This window comes from Gracilinanus agilis, chromosome 4 (genome assembly GCF_016433145.1).
Source record: "Gracilinanus agilis isolate LMUSP501 chromosome 4, AgileGrace, whole genome shotgun sequence".
Lineage (NCBI taxonomy): Eukaryota > Metazoa > Chordata > Mammalia > Didelphimorphia > Didelphidae > Gracilinanus > Gracilinanus agilis.
In genome coordinates, this window is record NC_058133.1 from 373,525,435 (window position 1) to 373,532,463 (window position 7,029).

The window sequence follows — 7,029 nt, forward strand, 5'->3', positions numbered from 1 at the left end:
AATCTCTGAGCCCTATCTCCATGTTTCCTCAGCCTCCTGGGGTCTGAAGTCTCATTTCTCTTATAGGTAAGTCTTTGTTGACCTCAGCCATCCACTCTCTTAGAACTTAGAAGTTGTCCTGTGCTTGCTCTGACTTTGGCATCAAAGGTGGAGTAGGGGAAAGATGATAAGCTCACCCCTTGGAGGGAGTAATTTCGCCACCTTTTAGCGTGGAAATACTCGACCTTTGCCTACTTTCTGTGCTGTGACCTATTGTGGAATACCTTCATTCATCTGACTTTTTTTGTCCTTTTGAGGCCCTGTGTCTCATTTGGTTAAGAGGAGATGAAGAGCCCTGCTTCTACTCTGGGTCTATCTTAACCCGGAAGTTCCTGAACCTTTTTAAGTTATAAAACACCCAATGTTTACTTGGTATATTTATGTAGGCTATATTTAGGCTGTCATCCTTCACCATCATATCCCTTTGAATTTATTGTGGAGTAAAATAGTTGGAATTAGTTTTCCTATCACAAGTACAAGTTTCAAATCCCTTGGCTACCTTTGTAAATCAAGGAATCCTTCTATAGTTATAGAGTGTTAGGAAAGAAGAAATATAACAAAGAGAGAGACATAAATGTAAATTCAGTCAATCAAAAAGTCTATGAGCATTCATTAACTGCTAATATATGCATGACACTCTGCTCATAAAAGTAGATACAAAGAATGTTTTGTTGTTGTTTTTAACATAGATGCTATTTGTTACTCTGTGCAGGAAGGGCTGGATAGGGCTGGATAGGCAAGAAGATGTTGGTCTCTTGGAGACTCTGGGTTGATCACGATTCAGTAGAGTTAGTAGTCAGGTTTGAAGGGGCCTTCTACAGGGAGACCCAGGTACTGAGACTATTTTTCCATCAGCTTCTTCAGCTTCACATTCAGTCACAGTTTCATCCAAATTCTTGGGGAGGATGTGCACTCCCACAGAGTATTCATTTGGGTGAGTCAACAGCTCAATCTGGGCCAACACCTGGTTGCTGATGGAATTGCTTATGACAAAGCTGTGATGGCCCATAGCACAGCCCAATTTCACTAGCCGGCCCTCTGCCAGCAAGATGATCTGCCATCCATTCTTCAGTTTATAGACATCCACTTGGCCAGGTAGACAAGGAAGGTGAGAACTGAGGTTTCACAGTCACCTTTTCCACTGTATTTATTTTTTTTTAGAAAATATTTTTCCATGGTTACATGATTCATGTTCTTGCTGTCTCTCCCACCATCCCCTCCCCAACCTCCCATAGCCAATGCACATTTCTACTTGTTTATTCGTGTGTCATCAATCAAGACCAATTTCCATATTATTGATAATTGTTCTAGGGTGGTCATTAAGAGTGTACATAACAAATCATGTCCACATCAACCAATGTGTTAAAGCAGCTGTTTTTCTTCTGTGTTTCCACTCCTATAGTTCTTCCTTTGAATGTGGGTAGCATTCTTTCCATAAGTTCCTCAGAACTGCTTCAAGTACAGAAGTCTATTACATTCAATTTTACCACAGTGTATCAGTCTCTGTGTATAATGTTCTCCTGGTTCTGCTCCTTTGACTCTGCATCAATTCCTGGAGGCCATTCCAGTTCATATGGAATTCCTCCAGTTTATTTCTTTGAGCACAATAATATTAAATCACCAAACAGATAACAAAATTTGTTCAGCCATTCCCCAATTGAAGGGCATACCCTTGTTTTCCAGTTTTTTTGCCACCACTAAGAATGTGGATTTAAATATTTTCTTACATGTCATTTTCCCTATGATCTCTTTGTGAATCAAACCCAGCAATGGTATGGCTGTATCAAAGGGCAGGCAACCTCTTAGCTCTCTTTGGGCATAGTTCCAAATTGAAGATATTAAAAAAGGGAATGAAGAGACTAAGCTATCACTCTTTGAAGATTATATGATGGTCCTACCCATGAGTGATCAATGTTTTTCCAATTGTTAGTTCTAAATTTAATTGTTTAGAAAGCATTTTGTAGTTTTGTTCAGATAATTCCTCTGTTTGTTTTGGTAGACAGATTCCTAAGTATTTTATATTGTTTAGGGTGATTTGAAATGGTGTTTCTCTTTCTAACTCTTGCTGCTGTGATGTGTTGGAAATATATAGAAATGCTGATCATTTGTGTGCATTTATTTTGTATCCCATAACTTTGCTCAAGTTGTTGATTATTTCTACTAGCTTTTTAATTGATTGTCTAGGCTTTTTTAAGTAGACCATCATATCATCTTCAAAGAGTGATAGCTTAGTCTCCTCATTGCCTTTTTTAATATCTTCAATTTGTTTTTCTTCTCTAATTGCTACTGCTAGTGTTTCTAGTAATAATGTTAAATAGAGGTGGTAATGGACATCCTTTTTTCACTCCTGATCTTAATGGGAATGCTTCAAATTTATCCCCATTGAGTATGATGTTTGTTGATGGTTTTAGATAAATACTGTTTATCATTTTTAGGAAAGGTCCTTCTATTCCTATACTTTCCCGGGTTTTCAATACGAATTGGTGCTGTATTTTGTTAAAGGCTTTCCCAGCATCTATTGAGATACTCATGTGATTTTTTTTTCTTAGCTTGTTGATATAGTCAATTATGTGGATGGTTTTCCTAATGTTGAACCATCCTTGCATTCGTCATATAAATTCCACTTGATTATAATAGATTACCCTCATGATCACTTCCTGGAATCTTTTTGCTAGTATTCTGTTTAAGATTTTTGCATCTAGGTTCATTAGAGAGATTGGTCTGTAGTTTTCTTTCTCTGTTTTTGGTCTGCCTGGCTTTGGAATCAGTACCATATTTGTGTCATAAAAGGAATTTGGTAGGACTCCTTCTTTGCTTATCATGTCAAATAATTTGTATAGTATTGGTATTAGTTGTTCTTTGAATGTTTGATAGAATTCACTTGTGAATCCATTGCACCCTGGAGATTTTTTCTTAGGAAGTTCTTTGAAGGCTTGTTCAATCTCTTCTACTTTGTTCTTTTTTTTTCTTTTTTTCAAACATTTATTAATATTCATTTTTAACATGGTTACATGATTCATGCTCCTACTTTCCCCTTCACTCCCCGCACTCCCCCCACCCATGGCCGATGAGCATTTCTACTAGTTTTGTCATGTGTCCTTCATCAAGACCAATTTCCAAATTGTTGGTAGTTGCATTGGTGTGGTAGTTTCGAGTCCAGACCCTCAATCATGTCCACCCTGACCCATGCATTCAAGCTGTTGTTTTTCTTATATGTTTCCTCTCCTGCAGTCCTTCCTCTGAATGTGGGTAGTGTCTTTACCATAAATCCCTCAGAATTGTCCTGGGTCATTGTATTGCTGCTGGTACAGAGCTCCATTACATTCAATTTTACCATAGTATATCAGTCTCTGTGTACAATGTTCTTCTGGCTCTGCTCCTTTCACTCTGCATCTGTTCCCTGAGGTCTCTCCAGTTTGCCTGGAACTCCTCCAGTTTATTATTCCTTTTAGCACAATAGTATTCCATCACCCGCATATACCACAGTTTGTTCAGCCATTCCCCAATGGAAGGACATACCCTCCTTTTCCAATTTGTTGCCACCACAAAAAGCACAGCTATAAATATTTTCGTACAAGTCTGTTTATCTATGATCTCTTTGGGGTACAAACCCAGCAATGGTATGGCTGGATCAAAGGGCAGGCATTCTTTTATAGCCCTTTGAGCATGATTCCAAATTGCCAGCCAGAATGACTGGATCAGTTCACAGCTCCACTAGCAATGCATTAATGTCCCAATTTTGCCACATCCCCTCCAACATTCATTACCCTCCCCTTCTTTCATTTTAGCCAATCTGCTAGGTGTGAGGTGATACCTCAGAGTTGTTTTGATTTGCATTTCTCTAATTATTAGAGATTTGGAACACTTTCTCATGTGCTTATTGATACTTTTAATTTCTTTACCTGAAAATTGCCTATTCATGTCTCTTGCCCATTTATCAATAGGGGGATGGCTTGATTTTTTACACAATTGCTTTAACTCCTTGTATATTTGAGTAATTAGACCCCAGTCAGAGTTTTTGGTTATAAAGATTTTTCCCAATTTGTTGTTTCCCTTCTGATTTTGACTACATTGTTTTTGTTTGTACAAAAGCTTTATAGTTTAATATAATCAAAACCATTTAATTTACATTTTGTAATTTTCTCTAACACTTGCTTGGTTTTAAAGTCTTTTCTTTCCCACAGATCTGACAAGTAAACTATTCTGTGTTCACTTAACTTGTTTATAGTTTCCCTCTTTATATTCAAGTCATTCACCCATTCTGAATTTATCTTGGTGTAGGGTGTGAGATGTTGATCTAGACCTAATCTCTCCCATATTGTTTTCCAAATTTCCCAGCAGTTTTTGTCAAATAGTGGATTCATGTCCCAAAAGTTGGGCTCTCTGGGTTTATCATACACAGTCTTGCTGATGTCATTTATCCCAAGTCTATTACATTGATCCTCCTCTCTATCTCTTATCCAGTACCATATTGTTTTGATGACTGCTGCTTTATAGTATAGTTTAATATCTGGTACTGCTAGGCCCCCTTCCTTCACATTTTTTTCATTATTTCCCTTGATATTCTTGATCTTTTGTTATTCCAAATGAAATTTGTTATAGTTTTTTCTAATTCAGTAAAGAAGTTTTTTGGTAGCTTGATAGGTATTGTGCTAAATAGGTAAATTAATTTGGGTAGAATTGTCATTTTTATTATGTTAGCTCGACCTACCCATCAGCAATCAATGGCTTTCCAATTGTTTAGATCCAGTTTTATTTGTTTGGAAAGTGTTTTGTAGTTGTTTTCATATAATTGCTGTGTTTGTTTTGGTAGGTAGATTCCTAAGTATTTTATATTATCTAGGGTGATTTTAAATGGTGTTTCTCTTTCTACTTCTTGCTGCTCTAGTGTGTTAGAAATGTATAGAAATGCTGATGATTTATGTGCATTTATTTTGTATCCTGCAACTTTGCTAAAGTTGTTGATTATTTCTACAAGCTTCTTAGTTGATTCTCTAGGATTTTTTAAGTAGACCATCATATCATCTACAAAGAGTGATAGCTTAGTCTCCTCCTTGCCTATTTTGATACCTTCAATTTCTTTTTCTTCTCTAATTGCAACTGCTAGTGTTTCTAGTACAATGTTAAATAAAAGAGGTGATAATGGGCATCCTTGTTTTACTCCTGATCTTATTGGGAAGGCTTCTAATTTATCCCCATTGCATATGATGTTTGTTGATGGTTTTAGGTATATACTGTTTATTATTTTTAGGAAAGGTCCTTCTATTCCTATACTTTTCAGTGTTTTCAATAGGAATGGATGCTGTATTTTGTCAAAGGCTTTTTCAGCATCTATTGAGATAATCATGTGATTTTTGTTTGTTAGACTGTTGATATGGTCAATTATGTGGATGGTTTTCCTAATGTTGAACCAACCTTGCATTCCTGGTATAAATCCCACCTGATCATGGTGGATGATCTTCTTAATTACTTGCTGGAGTCTCTTTGCTAGTATTCTATTTAAGATTTTTGCATCTATGTTCATTAGGGAGATTGGTCTGTAGTTTTCTTTCTCTGTTTTTGGTCTCCCTGGCTTTGGAATCAGTACCATATTTGTGTCATAAAAGGAATTTGGTAGGACTCCTTCTTTGCTTATCATATCAAATTATTTTTAAAGTATCAGGATTAGTTGCTCTTTGAATGTCTGATAGAATTCACTTGTGAATCCATCAGGCCCTGGAGATTTTTTCTTAGGGAGTTCTTTGATGGCTTGTTCAATTTCTTTTTCTGATATGGGATTATTTAGGTATTCTATTTCTTCTGCTGTTAATCTAGGCAGTTTATATTTTTGTAAATATTCATCCATATCTCCTAAATTGTTATATTTATTGCCATATAATTGGACAAAATAGTTTTTAATGATTGCCTTAATTTCCCCTTCATTAGAGGTGAGGTGTCCCTTTTCATCTTTGATATTATCAATTTGGTTTTCTTCTTTCCTTTTTTTATTAGATTGACCAGTACTTTGTCTATTTTATCTGTTTTTACAAAGTACCAGCTTCTAGTCTTATTTATTAATTCAATAGTTCTTTTTCTTTTGATTTTATTAATTTCTCCCTTGGTTTTTAGTATTTCTAATTGAGTTTTCATCTGGGGATTTTTAATTTGCTCGCTTTCTAATTTTTTGAGTTGCATGCCCAATTCATTGATCTCTGCCCTCCTTAGTTTGTTAATATATGCACTCAAGGATATAAATTTCCCCCTGAGTACTGCCTTGGCCGCATCCCACAGAGTTTGGTAGGATGTCTCATCATTGTCATTTTCTTCAATGAAATTGTTGATTGTTTCTATGATTCCTTCTTTGACAAATTGGTTTTGGAGAATCATGTTATTTAATTTCCAATTAGTTTTTGATTTTCCTGTCCAGGTGCCTGTACTAATTATTATTTTTAGCATTATGATCTGAGAAGGTTACATTTATTATTTCTGCTCTTTTGCATTTCTTTGCAATGATTCTATGCCCTATAACATGGTCAATATTTGTGAATGTGCCATGTGCTGCTGAAAAGAAGGTGTATTCCTTTTTGTCCCTATTTATTTTTCTCCACATATCAATTAAATCTAATTTTTCTAGGACTTCATTCACCTCTCTTACCTCTTTCTTATTTATTTTTCGGTTTGATTTATCTAGATCTCACAGAGGAATATTTAGATCTCCCACTAGTATGGTTTTACTATCTATTTCCTTCTTGAGCTCTGCCAGTTTCTCCTTTATGAATTTGGGTGCTATGCCACTTGGTGCATACATATTGAGCAGTGTTATTTCCTCATTGTTTATACTGCCTTTAATCAGGATGTAATGACCTTCCCTGTCTTTTTTAATCATATCTATTTTTACTTTGGCTTTGTCAGAAATCATAATAGCCACTCCTGCCTTCTTTTTCTCATTTGACGCCCAAAAGATTTTGCTCAAACCCTGAACCTTAAACTTGTGTATGTCCACCCGCCTCA

General features: G+C 35.9%; 1 pseudogene; it reads right to left on the minus strand.

Annotated features, from left to right (window-relative positions):
- Positions 1 to 835: 835 nt before the first annotated feature.
- Positions 836 to 7,029, minus strand: part of LOC123246578 — a 13,670-nt pseudogene continuing 7,476 nt past the window's right edge.